General features: G+C 37.0%; 1 pseudogene; it reads left to right on the top strand.

Moving 5' to 3' along the window:
* Window positions 1-1,192: 1,192 nt before the first annotated feature.
* LOC122755674 lies at window positions 1,193-15,952 on the top strand (annotated as a pseudogene).
* Window positions 15,953-24,154: the final 8,202 nt, after the last annotated feature.

Genomic DNA, 24,154 nt, shown 5'->3' with positions numbered 1-24,154 from the left:
TCAGAAGCATTAAAGAAACAGCTAAAACGATAGTGTAAAAACTGGGAAAAGAAATGAAAGTAGCAAGGTAAATTATGAAAAGAGAATGAACAGTTTAGTGAAGGAAGCACAAAAAAATACCAAAGGAAAGATAACACTTTAAGAAAATAACTTTTTAAGAAGCAGAATTAGCCAAATGGAAAAGCGGCACAAAAAGCTCATTGAATACAATAATTCTTTAAAAAATTAGAATCGGGTTAGTGAAAGGTATAGATTCTATGAGACATCAAAAAACAATAAAATAAAGTCAAAAGAATGAAAAAAAAAAGAAGAAAATATGAAATATCTCATTAGAAAAACAACTGACATGGAAAATAGATTGAGGAGAGATAATTTAAGCATTATTGGGCTACCTGAAAGCCATAATAAAAAAAACTGCCTGGACATCATATTTCAAGAATTGTCAAGGAAAATTGCCCTGATATATTAGATCCAAAGGGTAAAATATAAATTGAAAGAATTTACCAGTCACCTCCTGAAAGAGGTCCCAAAATGAAAACTCCCAAGAATGTCATAGCCAAATTCCCCAAACCAAATAGCAAAATTTAAAGTGATCACTGCTATCACAAATTGAACAAGCATTTAAGTGGTCTCTGTGTAGAAGGCAATGTGTTAAGTCTTACTATTTTTATAAATATGCATGTAATTAAATCCTGAACTAGGAGCAGTGGAACTGGGAGATGAGTGAAAAGTGTGGTGCTGAAACATCTTCCCTGCATATGATAAGCTGAGTTTGCAAGGGCTTTTGTCCATTGGTAGAGTGACTAGTTGGAGATGGTAGTGGGATGGGTTTAATCTGGGCATTGAAGATCACTAAGGTGTGCAGTTATAAACTATATTTAGAAGTCAGGGACTCACATGGCTATTTTTTTTTTTTTTGGTGAGGCAATTGGGGTTAAGTGACTTGTCCAGGGTTACACAGCTAGTAAGTGTGTAAAGTGTCTGAGGCCGGATTTGAACTCAGGTCCTCCTGAATCCAGGGCCGGTGTTCTATCCACTGTGCCACCTAGCTGTCCCTCACATGGCTATTTTTAATGATAACTTATACAATATTCTTTACTTTTTAACAGGCTATGATAAAAAGTTTTCCCTCATTTTATATGTATAACACTACATGAGTTTGTTTATTTTTCAGAAATCCTTGGACTACATCATGTTCCCTTCTCAGTGGCACAGTTATTTGGCAATTTTTGCTCTTTGTGCCTTCAGAACCACTTGTCTAGATAACTTTATTGCAGCTGTATATGAGCATGCAGTGATAATGAATTCTGAAAACTTAGGGCCTGTTAGCCAGGAAGAAGCCTTAAATGCAATGGACAGAAACATGGACATTTTGGAGCAAGCAATTATATCTGCAGCAAAGCAGGTACTTTTTCCTAATTGTGCTCACTAGTACTATATTGTAGTACAGTGAGGTCTGAACTCTGGAACTTTCACTGAAGGCCCAAGAGAAATGACTAGAAACAGGGAATTCATTTGTGGTTGACATGGGCTATGTAGTACCTGATCTGGTAAGGTTTGTCAGTTTTAGTGTCTGCAAGCATAACAACATCAGCAGAAAAGTTAGAATGAGAAAGCTAAGATAATTTTAGGCTGCATTAAGACATTCAAATTGATACTTAAATTTTAAAAATGTTTATAATGAAATTTTATAATTAGAACTGATTCAATGGATATTATGTAGTTTTCAGGGATATTTAGGGAAAAATCATATTTGTCAATGCCCCCCACCCCAAATAACAGTAAGATTAATTTCCTTAATAGTTAAATAAGAAAGGAGTATAGAAATTCATTCATTACTAGGAGTCAGATAATAGGATACAGAGGTTAAAAAACCTCTGATATTATCTTGTTCATTCTCCTTATTTTACAAATAAAGAAATCAAAACCCACAGATGTGAGAGGTCCAGGGTCAAAAAGTGGCAAATAGCAGAGCTAGGTTTTGAAACTTGGGTCTTATATCATCTAAATACAGTGATTAAAGAAAACAGCAACCCCAAAACAAAGCTATACTACATTACTGCTGTGCTTTCCTGTTGGAATTGAGTTTCCTTATAAAATTCAGGTGTTAAAGTAATAAAAGTCATAGAATCTCAGAGTTAAAAATAAAAGAGCAAAGAAAATTGGTTGGGGCAGGTATTTGATTTGGGCTCAGTTTTAAAGATAGATAAACTATGAGACAGCTGAAAGAGCTGATAAAGAAGGTGATGTGGCACAAGGGTGCATGTTATTTAGCAAATGTTATTACTGTCACAGAATTTATTTGGGATTGTATTAATTAAGTTTATTTTCAACAGGGTGCACAAATCATTGTGACTCCAGAATATGGTGTTTCTGGATTCATCTTTGATAAAATACAGATGTATCCCTTTCTGGAGAATATTCCACACCCAAAGGTGAACTGGACCCCTTGTACAGACCGTAACAGGTATTAAAATATGTTGTCTATCCTCAGCCCTTCTTTTCTTAGTCCTCTCCTGACTCGACCACTCTGCAGCATTTTACACCGTTGATAGCCCTCTGCTCCTGGATACTGTGTCTTCTCCAGATTGTTTGCTCTGGCTTTTTCTACTTGTCTCAGGGCTCCTCTTTAGTCTCCTTTGCTAGATATCTTCCTCCATATCATGTTTTCTAACTCTTGGTGTACCTTAGCCTCTGATCTGGGTCATCTTCTCTGGATGTCCCAGAGATACCACAAACTGAACATGTCCAAAATAGAACTGGTTGCTTTTCCTCTAAAAATCATCCTTCCTTGGAATTTCTTTATTTCTGTGGAGGATACCACCCTCCTTCCTCTGTCCCAGGTTCCACAACCTCAGCATTTTACTTGGCTCTTCACTCTCTCTCATCTTACACATCCAGTCAGTTGCTAAATCTTATTTATTCTACTTCAGCCCTTTTTTTGATGAAGCCATGCTGGCTCTTCATGGTAACTACTTCCTTTTTCAGAAACTCACCAACCATTTATTTAATGATCCCTTCTAGAACTTCCCTAGGAATTAAAATAAAGCTCATGGGCATACAGTTTATAGACACTGTTCTTTTCCCTTTTTAAAAAATTGGGATATTTCCCTCCCCCAGTCTTTTCCATTTGCTGTAGTCTTTCCCATATCACTGACAGTGGCTCAGTAATATCACAATGATAATGATAATAGCTGACATTTATATGCTACCTGTTATGTGTCAGGCACTGTGCTAAGCACTTTACAAATATTATTTCATTTGACCCTCACAACAACACTAGAAGGTAGATGCTATTATTATCCCCATTTTACAAATGGGGAAACAGAGAAATTGTGACTTGCCCAGGGTCACCCAGCTAGTGTGTATCTGAGGCTATATTTGAATTTGGACCCACCACTCTATCTACTCTTCCACCAGCTGCCCCATCTGTACTGTCCATCTTGTCAATCGTTTCAGTACTTTGGAATGTAATTCATTGGGGTCAGGTGATTTGAATTCATCAAGGGCAACTAGGTGCTCTCTTAATATCATCTTGCTTCTCTTGGGTATCAGTTTCCTCTTGGTCATTTTTGTTTGGTTACAAACAGATTCAAGAGATATAATCAAAATTTGAGTTGAATAGCTCTACCTTGTCATCCCATCCATCTTGAGAAAAAGTCTTTGACAGTCATTACCTTCTTTTTGTTTCCCAATGTAACTCAAAAACAAAATGAACACAAAACCTAGTCTCTTTTTTTTTTTTTTTAGTGAGGCAATTGGGGTTAAGTGACTTGCCCAGGGTCACACAGGCTAGTAAGTGTTAAGTGTCTGAGGCCAGGATTTGAACTCAGGTATTCCTGACTCCAGGGCCAGTGCTCTATCCACTGCGCACCTAGCTGCCCCAAAACCTAGTCTTTCTTGTCCTTAGCATCCCTTACCAGGCGCATCTCATTCTCAGAGCTCTGATGTGGTCCATCACTATTTTTACAAGACTTGCTATGCTCTTGTAGTCCTTCTCTGTTCCTGCCCTGTTTCCATCTTCTCTGCATTTCTTTTTAAAGTTGTAAGTTGGTTTGGGTTATTTCTGGGTGCATAGCCGCATTGGTATCATCAGGGTAAATCACAGTTTTTCCTCCTCACTGAAATTGTTTCTCTTTTGACTTCAGAATTTCATTCTTGAGCATCTCCCATATCTCCTGGGCTGACTTGTCCCCTGCAGCATTTTAGTCCACAGGATATTACTTATCTCTTTCTGAACCCTTTGCATTCTGTTTTCCCAGATCTACTATACAAAACAGACTAAGCCTAGGTTCCCTCTCCTCATTCACAAACTGTAGGAAAGAATAATCTCTCCCCTTCCCTAGTTTCCCATCATTCCTACACTAGGAATTTCTCCCTGATAGTGAGAATCAGATTCAGAATAAAATTTCTCCATGGTGGTTTCTCTCCACATTTTAAAGGATGAAACTTATTAAGTCAGTTAAAAAGTTATTATTTCCTCTGCTTTTGGCAAAGGAAGGAGCCCTAGCAGATGTTAGGATATTTAAAATCTCCCATCACCACGATGTTGTAACCTCAGTGTCAGGTTTGTGATCTGTCCCAAAATCCTTTTCCTCAGCTACAGTAATTGCAGGTCTGGGCAAAAAGCACACATTGTGGTACTTGATGGAAATCATTTACAATTTTCCTCAGCTCTGTATACTCTTTACAATTTTGGTATTAGTACTTGACTCTACTCTCACCTCCCCTTTCTATCCAGTCAGTTCTAAATTCCGCTATTCCTATCTCTGTGATATTTCTTGCATCGATTTCCTTTCTCGCCACTTGCTTGGCCACCATCTTGTTCAGGATGTTGATCACCTCTTTCCTAGATACATTGATCTCATCCCACTTCCTTTCATCGCCACACCTAGGAGCAAAAAGTTATTTTCATAAAGGGAAGGTTTTACCATTCCCTTGCTCTGCTCAGTAAAACTCCAACAGTTTTTAAAAACCCTTTGTGAGTTGCCCAAATTTACCTTTTAGGATCATAATTCATTCTTCTTGTTTTGTAAACTGTGACCCACCAGATTAACCTTCCTGTTGTTTCTCACCCCAGACAACTCTATCTACTCTCTCTTAGTTTCTGTCTTGGCTGTCCTGAATTCCTAACTGCCTCTTTACTTTCCTTTTTAGAATCACAGGTTTCCTATCAACATCAGCTTTAAGTGCCAACCTTCTACATGAAGCTTTTTTGTTTCTCCCAGCAGCTGGTACACAACTCCCCTCACCTCAGCAATACATTTCATTACATTTTGTGTGTAGTTTTATGCATAATAACATATATACGTGTTGTCTCCTCCTATAGAATGTAAATTCTTGGAGGGCAGGGCATTGGTTTTATTTTTCCTTTGTATCTCCAGCACTTGTCACAGTTCCTAGCACATAGGAAGTACTTAAGAAATGCTTATTGTTAGAATGAGAATTAGATTAACACATGTAAAAACTCTTTGGGAAGGCTGTTTACTCTTTTCTTAACTCCCTGCAATCCAGAGTCTGACCTCATCAGTTCCCGGAAACTGCTCTCGTCCAAAATTACCAAGCCTAATTCTCAGTCCTCAGTCCTTCTTGACCTCTCTGCAGCCTTTGACACCTTTGATCACTCTTCCTCGATGCTCTCCTCTCTAGGTTTCAGGGCACTGCTCTCTCCTGATTTTTCTGCCGTCTGACCTCTCCTTCTCAGTCTCCTTTTCAGGATCCATATCTAGATCCCAGATTGTGTCCTTGAAGCATAGGTGTCTCATACCAAACCTGCAATTTCGAGCAGAAGTTGGGAGATGCTGCTATTTCTTCTTCAAAAACAAACAAAAAAAGCCTACCAATTTCCTATGTATATTTTTAAAAGCAGTTTTCCAAATATAGTTATCCCCTTGCTCATTATGGGTAGGTTGCTGTAGGCTCATTTATTTCAGATATAGCACTAGACTTAGGGTTGGGAGACCTGGAATGGAATTCTAGTAATGCCACTTATTAGATCTAGTAAAGCTCTAGGATTGATCATCTAGTAATTAGAGATGAAATGGAAGAGAATTTGGTCAAATCCTTTCATTTTGTACCTCCCAAAGGGGAAATGTTACTTAACAAAGAATCAGAATTTGAACTCAGATCCTCTAACTCCAGCTCCTGTTTTTTTCCATATACTATACCTCTGAGTCTTAGTTTCTTTATAAAATGGAGAGAATACTTGTGACCTACCTACCAGTTAAAGGAAAATACTTTGAAAACGTGTAAGTTATAAATGTTTTATAAATGTGAGAATGAAAAAACTATAATGTTTGCTCTGCAAATAGGATTTGGTATAAAAGATGATTTGAAAAGTTATTTGCCAGCAGTTGGCACCAAATTAATGGTTTTCATTTGTTTGTGTCCTGTTTCATCTCATTATTTGACAAAAACTGCTGGAAAATTGAAAACAGTATGGCAGCAACTAGGTATAGACTAATATCTCCCACCTATAATACTTAAATAAGCTCTTTTCCACCCACTGCAATATCCCATTTCCATTGTATTCAAAGTAAACAAGAGAGATTATTGAGTTATCAGTTTCTCTGTGTAAACCCTGTAAAGTCTGTTGACTTGTTTTTAAATATTAGTGCAGTTTTTTAACCTCTCAAGGACCTCATTTACTCTGCTATAATAGATGCTTACATTTCGAAAAGCTTTAAAGTTTACGAAAAAACACCATTTCTTTCCCCCTCTCCTGCCCCCACAAGAGGCCATGAATTAGACTTTAGGGGGGGTTTTTTTGGGGAGGGGCTCTTGTTTTTGTTTTGTTTTGTTTTAGGTGTTTTTATATTCTTCTGACTTGTAATTTCACTGATTGGGGAGTTCTCTGTAAGGAAATCCTCTCCATGAATGCAGAATGACAACTCTTGAAATTTATATGCTTAGAGAATTGGCCCTGATTACTGAGGGTTTAAGTTACTTTTGTCTCATCACACGGAACCAGTGAATATTCACATATTCGAACCCAGGTCATCCTGGATCCATCTAGTCAAGTATGACGTGCTCTCTCTGTCGTAAAATAGATAGTGTGAGTATTACTACGCTCATTTTAGAGATGAGGTTCAAAGTCTTGTTCATGACAGCATAACTGAATTGGCAGAGCTGGGATTCAAACCCACAGCTTCTGATTTTTTTGTTTTTTTGTTTTTTACAGCTCCTGATTTTAAAGCCAATGTTCCCGTTGCATTGTTGTCCCCCTTTTTAAAGGAGATATCTTGGGGTCTAGAGAAATTTAGGCAACTCTAAGAGCATTTTTATCAGCCTATTAACTTATCCAAAGAATCTAATTATTATGGAAAAGTTCAGTCAGTGTGAGAAAACTGATGATATTCCCTACAAGATTCCTTTCTCTCACTTTTTTCTTATCCTTCAATTTCATTTATTATATTAGTTCTGATTATCCCTTTACATGGCATAAGGACTCCACGTGGTATTACCACCACATATTTATATAATGCTTTCACTTTTGTAAAATGCTTTTCATGATAATAGACTTCCTTGCCCCTTGGGTTTGGGTAGTGCGTACTCTCATCCCTGCTCAAGTAGGCTGAAAGAAACATAAACCAAGGGAGATTAAATGACTTATCCAAGGGTCATACCTTGGTAAGTAAAGAAGGCCAGACCTAGAGATATGGGGACTTTCAAATTCAGTGGGGCTTTCCTTTGTAACTTACCTTTTCCCTTTCAATTTTCTTTCTTTCTTTTTTTTTTTTGGAGGGGGGGGGTGTTTGTCTGTACCTGTAATTTTACCATTTGAGGAAATCCTGGTTATGAAAGATTGCTTTTACCAATGTGCTTGGTCATTCATCCACAATTGTGGTTTTAAAGAGTTTCTTGGAACATGGTAATGTAGCTGGTTATGTCAGAGGCAGGACTTAAACCCAGGTGTACTTGACTCCAAGTCCAGCCCTTATTCACTATGGCAAACATTGCTTCCTGGGACCTCCTTTATGTCTTTCTTAAAGAGCTTGCCAATCTTTGGATACCTCATTGCCAGAATTTTCTTAGTGCATATACCCTTTCACAGTCATGTTCATCCCCAGCCCTCTTTTGAGAATATTGCTCATTGAACTTTCCTTTTATCTTCTTTCTTTTTTTTGGTCCCTCTGCCTCTCTTTTGAATTGCCTTTTTGTGGATAAGACAGCTTATGGTAGTATCACCTTTTTTCTGTTCACAAATGTATTTTTTCAATTTCTGAACTTAAGAAATAAAACAAGCATGTCCATACACAGTAGAATTTAAAAGGAGGCTTGCACATGAAACTGCAATCTATAATGTACAATTTTCTTTTCCTTTTAAATATATAATAAAGTTATCGTGTTTTTTCCTCTCCCTCCCCTCCCCTCCCCACTGGAGGTGGCTACAATTAGACACAAATATATATATTTTAGACATAAATACACACACACATATATAAAACCATACTACACAGACCTTTTAGTTTATTAGTTCCTTTCCCTGGATGCAGATAGCATATTCTTTCATAGGTCCTGTGTAATGAATTTGCGTATTTTAATATTCAAAAATGACTTGGTTGCTCAAAGTTGTAGTATTGATGTGGAAAATCACATGTAGCTCTGACCTTGTCTGTCTCAAACAGAACCCTGGCCTTGCTATATCCCAGCTGCAAAGGTAATCTCTGCTTTCCGACCTTGTCTGTCTCAGACAGGCTCTGGCCTTGCCGTATCCCAGCTGCAGCGACAGGCCTCTTTTGTCCGATAACTACTGAACTCATCGTTATGCATCTTGCTTTCCTTTAATGATGACTAAACCATTAGGTGCCACTATGAATCCTTTATTTGGTGACTACTGACCTCATCCTTATTTGATACTCCTGTATGTATCTTGTTGACTACGCCACTATACCACATCTACTCTTTCTGTATATAACCAGGTGGGCTACAAGACTCAGGGCCCACTGTTGGTGCTCTGACTCCCCTTTGGGCCTGTGCGTAATAAACTCTCTCTCTCTCCACCTTGAGTACCTGGCTGAGTATTTTATGTGTCAATCGTGCTGTAACAGTATCACTTTTAATTCTTCAGATGTTGAATTCCATGGATCCTATTTTTTTTTTTCTCCCACTGAACATATACTAGATTTGGCAAGGACACCAGTGCCAAGAAAGACTCAGCTGCATGGCCAGTGAATAACTCCATCTATGTGGTAGCAAATATAGTGGGATAAAAAGATATGTGATCCTACAGTATCCAGATGCCCCAATAATGGCTATTACCAGTACAACACTAAGGTGGTATATGATTCAGAGGGGGAAATTGGTGGCCCGTTACTATAAGTATGAATTAATTTTTAAATAATTCAGCAACTGAATGTCAAATAGTAATATCAACTATAAAATAGGTGGTAAAGGGGAAATATTGATAATCAAGTTATCTATAAGCATAATGGTGATGGCAATAATAGAAGTGATTTTATCAAAGTCACTTATGGCACATTGCTTAACTTCATGTCTGGAATTAGTGAGTGGTAAAGCACTTGGAAATAATGTTCTGGTTAGTGTGACGGTAAAACTAAATGTGTGTGGTCATTTACCTGTCCCCTGTATGGGGAAAGCTAGCTAAGACAACATAATATAATTATTCTCACATTAGGAAGGGCCCTACAGAGCTTCGGCTGTACTCAATTTCTCTTATTGAAAAAAGTCACTATTACAATGAATTGGAACACACGAAAACCAGAAGTTACTGATGTATATTGAAGTGGTGGTGTATTTTACCTGGTCTCAAACAGTGAGAACAGTAGTGTAATGTAGTGGATAGTGGTACTTGGACTGAGAGTCCAAAAACCTGGATCCATTGCTTCCTCTAACAGCTGTTACTGTATAAGCCTGGGTATGTCACTTAACCACTCCATGCCTCAGACAAATGTTTAGGATTAATCTTGTAAGCCATTTTAAAGGTGCTGATCTTTGTTTAATGGAGGCAGGTCCCACACTGGGAGTTCTCTATGCTGAAGGAATCATAAGGTTTTTTTTCATGTTTTATGCATTCATGCAGTAGAATAAGAAGATCTTGTTCTACCAGATTAGAAAGATCAGCCAAAATGTACTTGTCCACAGACAATTATAATTAAGTATTTTTGAAAGTCATTCAAATCAGCAGATATTTATTGCCTTCCTATAATGGATAAGGTAGTGTAAATCATATCTTACCTTTTTTTGTAGGATGCAAAGGAGTTATTTTAATTTCTTTCACTGTAAGAGAAATTATATGGTTTTCTAATGCATTATCTCCATTTTCTCCAGAAGTTTTCTTTCTACCCGAGGCAAAATTAATATTATCTAATAACTATAAGCTTGCACTAAGCCCACATTTATTTAAGCACATTATGGCATCTACATCAACTTTCTTATAAAATGGTTTTGTGTGTGTGCGTTTATTACAGAAATATCTATTAACGAATGAAGATCATTTTGATACCCCAGTGGATCCTGAGTTGGTGACTTTTGATACAACGTTTGGAAAGTTTGGCGTTTTAACAGGCTTTGACATACTTTTCATGACCCTGCAGTAACTCTGGTGGAAAAGTCAAAGTGGACACAATCGTGTTACCAGTAGCTTGGACAAACAGTTTACCACATTTATATGCCACTGCATTCCATGCAGCTTGGGCTATGGAAATGAGAGTTAATTTGCTTGTCGCCAATATCCATGACACTGTCAATCAAATGACAGGTAATTTACAATTTTTAAAAAATTTACAATTTCTAAAAGAAGATTTATGGATTTCCTGTAATTAAGCTCTGACATTAATTTTTTAATTGCCATGAAGACCCTAGTAGAGTATTTATTTGCCCACTTAAAACCTTTGAAACAGTACACTTGAGACAGGATATAGATTCAGTCTTGATTTTAATTTCTTTGTAGTTTTCTTCTTTGGTTTTCTTAATTTGCATGTTAATTTGTTATTTAATATGGACATGAAAGATTCGGGTAAACTTTTTCTAACATCCTTCTCCCTCTCTAATCTACCTCCCCTTTCTCCTGATACCTGAAATCATTGGCAGTGCTGATATTTGCCTCAATATTTAAATACTACATGAGTGACAGTAATTTTAAAAGCTATGTAATTTTTCATACTTTTCTTATTGAAAAAATGTGCCTTATTGCTATTTTTCAGGGAGTGGTATCTATGCACCAGATTCTCCCAAAGCATATTATATTGATCTGAATTCAGAGAATGGGACGCTTCTCCTTTCACAACTGGACTCACATCCCAAATTCTCACCACCAGTGAAATTGGAGCTCTTATGCTAACAGCATAGAACCTTTCTCACAGAGCAAGAGACATTTAAAGCCAGAATACTTTTTGATAAGTTCACCTTCAAAGAACTCATTAATGGTACAGGGAACTACACTGTTTGTCAGAACACACTGTGTTGTCCACTTGAGCTATAAACTGTCTGAGAAGAGAACAGATGAAGTTTATGTTTTTGGGGGCTTTTGATGGACTTCACACTTGCCTGAAGGGGAATATTACATACAGGTAATTATTTTGGGGAGAAGGAAGTTAGGTGGAAAGATTGTTAGAACGGTGATATTTATATGAAAATATCTAGTAAATTACCTATTAAATATTGGCCTTTAAAGTTTGCACACAGAAAAAAATTAAATAAAACTGTAATATTTATATAGTACCTTAAGTTTTGCAAAGCACTTTATACATTCTGTCATTTGCTCCTCACAACGACTCTGTGAGGTGGGTGCTATTATCATCACCCCCATTTTACAGATTAGGAAACCAATTACCTAAGTGTCTGAGGCAAGATTTTAACTCAAGTCTTTCAGTCACCACGTGCAGCAATCTCCACTGTGCCATCATCTGCTTCTAGGCACTGAACCCTGATAAAGAGCATTGTAGTGTCATGGAAAAAATACTAACCAGAAAGTCAGAAGATCTAGATTTTAAGTTCATGTTTCCCCTTTAGATGACAGCATGACTTACTCTCTCTGGGTTTCTGTTTCCTCATCTATAAAGTGAGGGTGCTGGACTAAATTATTTTTAGGGTCCCTTCCCAGCTGCAGCTGGAACATTTTATGAAATAACAGGAAATGTTTAGATTAAATAGATTATTTAAGACATTACAACTACTTGCATAAGTCAAATTGAATTGAATTAAAATTGGTAGTCCTAAGCATAGTCACAGGTAATTTTAGGTTTTGACAGGGAGGGCCTAGGGTCTTGTTCCGCTTCTTCATAAATATGTATAAGTATGTATTTCAGATACTACCTGGCTAGAACCATGTATTGTACTGTTTTTCCTAAAAGTTTTATCCCGTAAGAGCTAACAACGCCTGAAGTCTTCAAGAGTTAAATGCCTCAGATGTACTCTGGGACAACAGAATGGCTAATAAAATAGGGAAGCTTGATGATTTTATTTAACAAAAGCAGTTTTATGCTCTTAAAGGTTGTATATAGCGATTATTTGATCTGCATTTATTTTTTTCACTCAGATTTGTACTCTGTTGAAGTGCTTAACAACTATGTTAGAAACTTGTGGGCAGCCGGTCGAGAATGCTTCTACCTTATTTGACATGTTCTCTCTGAGCGGCACATTTGACTCTCCACACGTTTTTCCAGAGATGTTGCTGAGTGGGCTTCAGATTGCACCTGGAGAATTTGAGGTAGGAGCCTCTTCTGGATCTTTCTAAGTTGAGTCCTTGTGAGATGAAGGCATGGCTTGTGCAATAAAATCTAAATAAAAGAATACTGCTCTGCTCAGAAATGTCATCAATATCTATAGTTAGTAAGGGGTGAAGGGGCATTTGAAGAGCATCAGGAATACTGGGTTATAGATAGAAAATAGGTGTGAGTAAGACTGGTAAGCTGTAAGCAATAAATCAGTCATTGTTCTGTGATTATTTCACAACTAACCTTAGTCTTCCTTTCCTTTTTTTTTTAATTTAAATTTTGTTGATTTCTTTAATTTCTTTGTATTACCAGAATTGTTCTCTCCCCTCTTGCTCTCAGAGAACCATCCATTACAAAAAATAATAGTTTATAAAGAACAAAAAAGAAAAAGAAAAGAAAAAAGAAAAACATATAAATACATCAAAAAAATCTGAAAATATATGCAGTACCCCCATTTGTAAAACTCCTGCTTTTGCAAAGGAGCAGAATAATGCTTTACATATCTCTTCTTTGGGGTCATGCTTGTTCTTTTTACTTTTGCAACAATTGCCTTTGATTTTTTTGTGCCACTTCTTTTCATTGATACTGTTTTAGTCATTGTTTTTTTCTTGGCTCTGCTTACCTCCTATAAGACCACATAAGTCTATGCTTCTCTGTATTCATGTTTCTTATCTCTCATCTGACAATAATATTTCATTGTATTCATGTACCATAATTTGTTTAGCTTTATCTTAATTGATAGGCACCTATATTCTTTGTAGATCTTTGCTATCATAAAAAGGTGCTGCTGTGAATATTTTGGTATATACAGAGCCTTTCTTTTTATAAATGATTTCCTTGAAGTATATGCCTTTTAGTGGAATTTCTAGGTCAAAAAATATGGACATTGGGGGGGCAGCTAGGTGGCGCAGTGGATAAAGCACCGGCCCTGGATTCAGGAGTACCTGAGTTCAAACCCGGCCTCAGACACTTGACACTTACTAGCTGTGTGACCCTGGGCAAGTCACTTAACCCTCAATGCCTGGCCCCCCCCCCCCCCCAAAAAAAAAGTATGGACATTTTAGTCACTTACTTGCAGAATTTGAAGTTGCTTTCTAAACTGATTATACTGATTCATAGCTCCATCAACAATACCCTGATGTGGGGCAGCTAGGTGGCACAGTGGATAGAATACTGGCCTTGGAGTCAGGAGGACCTGAGTTCAAATCTGGCCTCAGACATTTAACACTTACTAGCTGTGTGACCCTGGACAAGTCACTTAACCACAATTGCCTCACCAAAAACCAAACCAAAACAAACCAAAACAAACAAAAAACCCAATACCCTGATGTGCCACCTTGTGGCACAGCCTCTCCAGGAGTGCTGCCCTTCTACCTGGGCAAGAAGGGCTTCCACTCCAAGTCCAGAGCCTCAAAGGCCCCTGTGCTTTGGATGATTCCACTCATTTTAGGCACAAAACATTATTAAAAAGGGGAAACCCCTGCTGGTTTGTCTTGGAATGCTCAGGCCTGACTAGATTAAACTTTGGCCCTTGTGAATGTTGCCTCAATGCAAGGAGGTAGATGCTGTTATCATCCCCTTTATACAAGTGAGAAAACCCCATGCACAAGGTCATACAGTAAGGACTTGAAGCAGAATTTAAATTTAGGCCTTCTTTACTCTGAGATCAGTGCTCTCTCCACTGAGCCACCTAGAACTGACATCTCAATCATTATCTTTGCAGCATTGGAAATAGGAAATTTAGATTTGGCAACATACTTTTTTCATTTTCTTTTGCGTCAGAAAGGAGACTAGCATAATGAATATAATGGGTACAGTATACCAGGAGGCAGATTTCAGCTCAGTGTAAGTCAGCCCTTGCCTGACACATACTGGCTGTGTGACCATGGGCAAGTTACTTAAACTCTCAGTGCCCTTTGCTAGGCATAGTTCCCGGGCAAGTCACTTAATCTTTTTTTTTTTTTTTGGCGGGGCAGTGGGGGTTAAGTGACTTTCCCAGAGTCACACAGCTAGTGTCAAGTGTCTGATAAGTCACTTAATCTTGTTTGCCTTACTTTCCTCATCTGTAAAATAAGCAGGAAAGGAAATGGCAAACCATTCCAGTATCTTTGCCAAGAATACTTCAAAATGGGGTCATGGAGAATCAGACATAACTGAAAAACTGAAAAACAACCTAATGTTCTGAGCAGTTAACTTTTCATTCATTTTTTTGTTTACTTGGTTTTTGGTGAGGCAATTGGGGTTAAATGACTTGCCCAGGGTCACACAGCTAGTAAGTGTCAAGTGTCTGAGGCTGAATTTGAACTCAGGTCCTCCTGACTCCAGGGCCAGTGCTCTATCCACTGAGCAGTTAACTTTTTATGTCATGTATTTTCTTCTTAGAATTTGTAATATGCCCCTTCTTGGCAGCTTCAAATTCCCGAGTGCTATACCTATCTGACTGATTCACAAAATAAGCCACTTGCTTCACTAATGTTTTGATTGTACATGTAAATAAATTTAAATTCTAAAAGTCTCACTTAAAGAAAGGGCAGATAGATGCCACCAAAGTGTGCATGTACTCTACCTCATTATATTATGTAAGATGTCTTTTATTAAATAGCATTACATTAGAAGTGGAATATTTTAGTTTTGTACCTTTGCGTTTGTCACATTCATTTTGAATTTATTGTGGATATGGCTTAAGATTTTTGTCTGGGCTTAATTTTTGCCATACTGTTTTCCAGGTTTCTACCAGTTTGTATTTATTACAGTGGTTTCATTATAAGATGTGGGGTATTGCTTTTATTTTATATTTTCTTCCACCTTAATTTTAATTGAACCCTTAACAATTTTAATATTCCTGTCTTTGACCCATAAACCACTTTAATCCATTTATTAGTAGTTTCTTGGTTTAAGAGTTTGGATAGACTTTGTTTATAATATCATATTGAAGTGGTGTCTCTTTTTATTGTTAATGGAAGCAACTTGTTTTTGTTTTTGTTTTTTTTTGCTAGATTTTAAATGATGGACGCATAATAAATGAGAATGGTACATCTGGACCTCTCTTAATGGTGACTCTATTTGGGAGGCAGTATGAGAAGAATAAACCAAAAAATGCTTCAGTTGATCTGGGAACTGCATTATTGATGAGGATAATAACTATGGTTTTTGTTCTGTACTCAGCAATTTGGTAGGAATTGTACAATATTGTGTTGCCTATCATTTATTGTTTCCTGATGGTAAGAACATATATGTCTGGACAGCCTTCCTACCCTGAACAATTCATAGGTGAATGCCCAGGTTAGTTTAATTCTCACCTTTCTCTATAGTATTGAAAAGTTATTGAACTATAGTGGCACATTAAAGCCCATGAAATGATACTAGTGATTGGAAAGTACTCTATGAGAATCTTCCACATGCCTATCAAAGCAGGACCATTGATGCTACATGCCAAACTACATCACTACCATTACCAAGTGCATCCTGCCATTACATCTTAACATTTACTATTTGTGAGATCTTATATAAGTCACATCTCCCTAGGGCTCAGCTACCACATCTATAAAATGAAAGGGTCATATTCTCTTATATGTATATGACATCTTAAACAGAATGCCCTAGGATGGACATTCTCCCATGCCATCTTCTAACATCCCTGTGAGATACTATTATACTTCAGATGTGACAGCTGATGCTCAGGGACACGAGGCATAGAATCCTGAAGTGAAACATTGTCATCTGCTCCAACCATTACCTTAAACATGGATCCTGCTTTTATCACCATACCTTACAAGTGATTCACAAACCTCTGCCTCATGGCTTGACCACTCTCGCACAATCATTCTGTGGCGGAGCCAGGAATTGAAAATTGCCTTTTCGAAGTACATTTTTAGATTGATTTTGTTTCATGTTTATGTCCTTTCATATTTGTACTGTTTATTCTTAGCATGGATTAGGACACTGACAATGAGATCAGTATCCAGTTTCTTGCTACTTATGTGACCCAGGGTTTGACTCTCTCTTGGCACTTGGGCCTTGACTTCTGAGGTAAATTTCACTATTTTAAGTGTGTCATGGTTTTTTATTGCCTCTTTGATTTGTCACATGTTTCTATCTGCAAACAAACGTCAGTGCTTCTCTGAATAGATAGATCTCAAAAGAATTTCATAATAGAGTTCTTTATTACACCTCCTTGAACAAATTCACTTAAAGTCTATGTATAAAATCTGCTTGCCCCTAAATGGTTTCCCCATCATTCACATGGGTCCTTCATTGCTGTGTAATATTAACAGTTCCTGTTGCTTTTTTATTGTAACCATAAGGTTCAGACTAATTTTTAAATAAAGTATACTAGAATCCTGTGAAATATAGAAAAAAATATAATTGCCAGACTGTTCATCAAATGTTATAAAGTAATAAATGTTATAGATGGAGAAACATACCATCATAGAAATCCTTATTTCTTTTGTGATTAATCGATTGGTTCAATATTTGTTAGATTCTTAAAATGAATTTGGACTAATATTTACAAATTCTCTACAAAAATTCAGAGGGCTTGGGGCAGCTAGGTGGTGCAGTGGATAAAGCACCAGCCCTGGATTCAGGAGGACCTGAGTTCAAATCTGCCCGCTGGCACTTGACACTAAGCTGTGTGACCCTGGGCAAGTCACTTAACCCTCATTGCCTTTGGCCCCCGCACCCCCATCAATAAAAATTCAGAGGTCTTTATAATTTTATTTTTCCTGTAGATGAACTTTTTTACTATCTCAGTTTCTCTTTGACAAATTTTGTTTTTCTTTGGAAGTGCCATCTCTATTGGAGTCTGTAGTAAAGTAACTTCATATAAATGATATGTATTAACTAAGCCCATACCTAGTTCTGATTCCTGACTTCTCCATAATTCATTAGGAATTTATTAATAACAACAACAATAATAATTTTTGCCTTGAACTGTATTTTCATCAGCATAGGGAACTCCTGATGAGAAAACTTTTTCTACCAAAGTAGATTGAAAAGTTTTCTACAACTTATGATCTTATAAAGTTGCCTGGGACACTGGGAGGTTAAGTGACCTGCTCTGGGACACAAGCCAGTTATATTTCAGAGACAGGACTCATCATAAAATTATAATCATTATCATTTATTAGCAATAATAATAATCTTATTTTTGTCATTTTTGATGGTATTCAGATAAAGATGGACCCAGGACAATTTTCTCATCTATCTTCTATATTTAACAATCTATGGACTGTTGCACAAGTGAATAAAGTAACTTTTTTGTAATTGATTAAAAAGTATCAGGATATAAGTTCATATTCTTGGTAGGTAGGCTCAATGAAATGATTTTTGGGATTACTGTTAACAAAAGTAGCACATAGCCATATAATTCATGGTTTTAAAAGTACTGTTCATGCTTGATCTCATTTGATCCTCAAAACAGCCCCATGAGGTAGGCACTAGAGCTCTTATTTTTTTTTGTTTTCCAGACAAGGCAACAGACTCAGTGGGGCTAAGTGACTTCCCATAGTTGTACAACTACTGAACATTGGAGGTGGGATTTTAACTTGGGTCTTCCTGACTTTAAGCCTGCTTATCATTTCACTATATTTATGTACTTATTTGAATGACAGTATTCTATAGCTATAGATGTGTTGCTTAATAATTGGTCAAATATTCTTTATTTTTTCTAATGTCCCAACTAGAATATAAGCTCCCCAAGGACAAGGTTTGTGTCTAATGTTTCTTTTATACCCCTATACAGTATACTTATATAATGGAAATTAAATAAATGATTGTTGACCTGCATAAATAGCCAGGGCTGCCTCTTCACAGAATCAGAGTCCCAGAGTTGGAAGGGAATTCATAGGCCAGCTAGTTCAACCCATATCTGAATAAGAATAACATACCTGCAAAGTGGGCATCCAGCCCTTGCACAAAGACCTCAAATAAGGGGGTTCCCAAGGCACTTTTGGATAACTCCAAAGTTTATCCTTACACTGGCCTCAAAATCATTGGTGAGTTATGGAGATGTTTATTTCAAGCATGTGAAGACATCCCCCAGCAGAAAGGCAGATGAGAATGATTTTTTTCCAGTGGCCATGAAGGTGGCCAAAGTAGGTTCTGTGATGCCCTAGAGCATGGTCAGATATCAAAGATGCGAAGGTCGTTTACTGCACCCCAGGCCATCACCATTTGTCTTGACTTTTTGTCTAGCCCCTGAACTTTAATGACTCTGGAAGCAAGAGTGAAGCTGACTACTTTGTGCAACTGTGCCTCATTTAAATCCAATTCAGGCACAAGTTAAGACATCACCCCGTGATGTCATTGGTCCTCTTCGAAAACAGAGGACTAACAACAATAGCATCCTTACCTTGGTCAAATGGCTTCTTCTCTGTAGCTTAGAGCAATTATTTCTGTCTTTTTTGGACCAAGCAAACCAAGCTAATCCCTCTCCCATATGACAGCTATAGAAGGCTACAACTTAAAGATATAAAAGGCAACTTCATAAGAAAGTTAGAGGAGCAATGACAGAAATATCTTTCACAATTATGGCTAAGGAAAAAGTTCATGTCCATATGAGGGATAGAGAGGATTACCATATATAAAATGTATAATTTTTACTACCAAAAAATGTAAAAGATTTCATACATAACCATGTAGTTAAAATTAGAAGGGAAATGTTTAATTGGGGGAAATTTTTCAAGCTTCTCTGATAAAGATACCATAGTTAAGATGTATAAGGAACTGATTCAAATTTATATGAACAAAAGCTTATGAACAAACATATAAAAAAGTGCTCCAAATAAGTAAATGCAAATGCAAAGTAAAAAGAAATGCAAATTAAAGCAACCTGGAGCTCCACTGGCTTACTCAACAAATTCACAAAAATGACAAAAAGGGAAATGACATTTGTTGGAGAGGCTCCAGGAAGACATGTATACCTTTGCATCACTGGTGGAACTGTGAATTGATCTAGCCATTCTAGAAAGCAATTTAGAACTAAATTTGAAGTCACTAAACTCTGCATATCTGTTGACCCAGCTATATAAGCTTATATTTCAAAGAGATCAAAGAAGACCTATATGTACAGAACTATATATAGCAGCTCTTTTTGTAAAGAACTAGAAATAGAGTGCCCATCAATTGGAAAATGACTAAACTAAGAATGGAATATGAAAATAATACAATATTATTGTGCATAAGAAATGCCAAAACAGACAGTTTCATAGAAAACTGGAAGGGTTTGTGTGAACTTATAGTGAAGTGAACAATAACAAGTCAAATCAAATTAAGAAGCATTTATTAATATCTATGTAAATATATCTATAATATATAAAATCTATTATGTGCTAAGCACTATATTAAAAACTAGAAATTTAAATAATGAAAGGCAAAAAAAAAATTAAAGGCAAAAATAGTCCTTGCCTTCAAGGAGCTCACAATAAAATGGGAGTAATCTTAATCATGGGAGGTAGCTGTTCCTAGTTGTATATACTTGTACATTCTGTGTAAAACGGTCAGCTACTACCAAATACCAAGAAGTTGCTTACATTTTCCTTTTTCCTTTCCAGACACAAGAAGTCAATACATACTAGCTATATTAGTTAGTGCTGGTGCTTATATACAAGCAGTGTGAATTGTTAGCACTTTAAATAACTAAGAGCAAGATTGAGTTTCTAAGTGATGCCTGATAGCAGTAAAGTCAATTTCTTACTAGCTCAGGTATTCCCTCTTGACCTAAGTCTCCAAATTCTTTATTAGTGCTTCCACGGTCATAGCATGAAATGCCTTGGTCAGTACTGTTTTATGGTATCATGGCTGGAATTAGTTTCAGTTTGGTAAGGTACCATATAAAGTAACTGTTAACTTTTTCTGTTTAATCAATGGTAAGGTACTCTGGAAAAAATGAAGCTTAAGTCACCAAGAGTCAGTCCCTTGCCTCTTGGCTCATATAACTTATCATAGCCTTTCATTGACCATTTATTATTATTATTAATTTTTTTGGTTGGGCAGTGAGGGTTAAGTGACTTGCCCAAAGTCACACAGCTAGTGAGTGTCAAGTGTCTGAGGCCAGATTTGAACTCAGGTCCTCTGGACTCCAAGGTTGGTGCTCTATCCACTGTGCTACCTAATTGCCCCCTGACCATTTATTCTTGCTGCCATCCATCCAAGGACATATAAAACAGAGCAGTTTGACTCAGTGAAACAAAATTAATATCCACCTTTGGCACATTATTTGATATTTGATTCTGGCCCAGCTATCTTTCTATGACAAACTTAATCCTTTTCAGGAATATACCATAGCTTTGTTCTCATAAGGCCTATACAATGGAGCATGTGCCTCCACATTAGTTTCTCCTGACTCAGCTAATATTTGTTGAGTGCAACTTCTCATTTCTGGTAAGCAGCATCTAATTTGGTGCAGGTAAAGATATAGGTCAACATTTTATTGTTTATTCTATAGTCTTTGAACTTCTTGGTTACATCTCATTTCTTTTTTTTTTTTACTGTTTTTTTTATCATAAAAGTATTTTATTATTTTCCAGTAAAGATGGTTTTCAACATTTGTTTTCATAAGATTTTTAGTTCCAAATTTTTTCTCCCTCCCTCCCTCCCTTCCCCCATCCCCAAGACAGAAAGCAATATGATATAGGTTATATATGTACAATCACATTAAACATATTTCTGCATTAGTCATGTTGTGAAAGAAGAATCAGAACACAAGGGGAAAAAACCTTAAAAAAGAAAAAAAACAGCCAAAAAGTAGAAAAACTATAGTTCAATCTGCATTCAGAACCCACAGTTCTTTTTTTCTGGATGTGGAGAAGAGTTTCTATCATGAATTCTTTGTAATTGTTTTGGATCATTGTATTGCTGAGAAGAGCCAAGTCTGTCACAGTTGATCGTCACACAATGTTGCTGTTACTGTGTACAATGTTCTCCTAGTTTCTGCTTACTTCACTCAGCATCAGTCCACTTAAATATTTCCAGGTTTTTCTGAAATCTGACTGCTCATCATTTCTTATAGCACAATAGTAATTCCATTACATTCAAATACCACAACTTGTTCAGCCATTCCCCAATTGATGGGCATTCCCTGGTTTTCCAATTCTCTACCACCACAAAGAGATCTGCTATAAATATTTTTGTATATGTGGGGCCTTTTCCCTTTTCTATGATCTCTTTGGGATGCAGACCTAGTAGTGGTATTACTGGGTCAAAGTATGATATGTACAGTCCCATAGCCCTTTGGGCATAGTTTTCAAATTGCTCTCCAGAATGGTTGGATCAGTTCACAACTCCACCAACAATGCATTAGTGTTTCAATTTTTCCACAGCTTCTCCAACATTTATTATTTTCCTTTTTTTATATAAGCCAATCTGATAGGTGTGAGGTGGTACCTCAGAGTTGTTTTAATTTTAATTTCTCTAATCAATAGTGATTTAGAGCATTTTTTATATGGCAGTAGATAGCTTTGATTTCTTCATCTGAAATCTGCCTGTTCATATCCTTTGACCATTTCTCAATTGGGGAATGACTTGCATTCTTATAAATTTGATTTAGTTCCCTATATATTTTAGAAATGAGGCCTTTATCAGAAACATTGACTGTAAAAACTGTTTCCCAGCTTTCTGCATCCCTTCTAATTTTGGCTTCATTGCTTCCGTTTATACAGACATCTCATTTCAAAGCCAAGAACTCCAGCTTGTCTGTGGGATAAGAAGTCTTCATTGTCAATATGTCGTCTATTGGCAAATCTAAATAGTTTCCTGGTAGCCATTGCTTTTTTGACACAGGACTGCTCCCAAATCTTTTAGTCTAGCATAAGTAGACATAGCACTTTTTAGAATCCACATAGACAAACACTGGTGTATGTTTGAGACAATGACCGAATCTCTAAAAGCCTGTTCATATTTCTCATGCTAATGAACTCAAAATGGTTTCTGGGGCTTCAGGCCAAAATGACCTTTCTTAATCCTTCTGCTTCTGGTACTCCTCAGTCTTATAACCCAGAATGAGATTATTTAGGACTTTAGCAGTGACAGCATAATTATTCAAAAATTTTCAAAAATATCTGCCAAATCCTAGAAAAAGTTCTAAGGTCTTTAAGGTTATTTGGACATGACCAGCTGATGAACCCTTCCGTGTTCTCTGTATTAGTGATTGTTCCTGGGTGATAATATTATGTATCTCATGAACTTCATAGAGTCTTTTCAAATCTGAAACTTGTTGACTGACAGCTCCAAACAATCTCCTTCTAGTTGATGCAACACAAAATCATAGCAAAGACAATGAAATCATTCAGTTCAATGAAATATCCTTTCAATTTATGCCTCCAGTCACTTCCATAAGCCATAGAAAGGTAGTAGGTATTTGCAGTATGTCTGGGAGCATATGATCAGACTTGTAAAGTCCACCTGGACAGATGAAAATGTCCCTTCTTTGTCTTCCTCTGCCATAGAGATCTGATGGTATTACACTGTATAAGTCTCCATCCTGACTATTTCTTCTTAGTCTTCTTTGCCTGCTTAGTATCCACATCACCCATCCTAACTGTGGTTGTTCCCTGAGGTTCTGTGTTGGGTCTTTTTCTATTTGTCTTCTCTTGATAACCTCATTAGTTCCCATGGGTTTAATTATCACCTCTACACAGATCCAGTCTCAGCCTCTCCCCTGAGCTTCAGTCCTGTATCACCAATTGCCTACTGGATATTTCAAATCTCCAATTATCCTGGGTGTCCCGGAGGCATCTTAAATTTAATATGTCTAAAACAATTCATTATCTTTCCCCTTAAATTTTCCCCTTCTTCAAACTTCCTATTTCATACCACTATCCATTCACTGTCAAAGGTTTGTAATCCCAGCCTAACCCTCGAATCTTCACTCTTCCTTACCTCACATATCCAGTCATGTGCCAAATTTTGCTTATGCCATTACATCTGACCCCTGCTCTCCACACAGCTACCACCTTAGTTCAGGCCCTCATCCCTTCTTGACTACATTATTGCAACTTCCTAAAACAGTTCAAGCCTCCTTGATAATCTATTCTACACTCTGCTGCCAAAATAAATTTCCCTATGCCCAGAAGATATGACTATGTGACTTCCATACTCAGCCTCAGTGGCTTTTTATTGACTCTAGAATAAAATATGAAGTTCCTTTCTTTAGCTTTTAAAGTCCTACACAGTCTAGTTTCAACCTGACTTTCCAGCCTCATTGGACATCACTTCCCCTCTCACAGCCTTCAATTCAGCCAAACAGATCTTTTTTGCTCTTCACTCAGGACACTCTTGTCTCTCACCTTCATGTCTTTGTATTGGTCATCCCCCATGTCTGGAACATACTCCTTTCCTTCACTTCACAGAGTCCCTCTGTTTTCTTGAAGATGCAGCTTAGGCACTATCTTCTGCATGAAACTTTTCTTGATACCCCCAACTACTAGTGTCTTCCCTCCCAAATTACCTTGTATTTAATTACTTTTTGTGTATACATA

This window comes from Dromiciops gliroides, chromosome 4 (genome assembly GCF_019393635.1).
Source record: "Dromiciops gliroides isolate mDroGli1 chromosome 4, mDroGli1.pri, whole genome shotgun sequence".
Lineage (NCBI taxonomy): Eukaryota > Metazoa > Chordata > Mammalia > Microbiotheria > Microbiotheriidae > Dromiciops > Dromiciops gliroides.
Note: the sequence above shows the minus strand (reverse complement) of the source record. Positions and strands in the feature narration are given on the sequence as shown.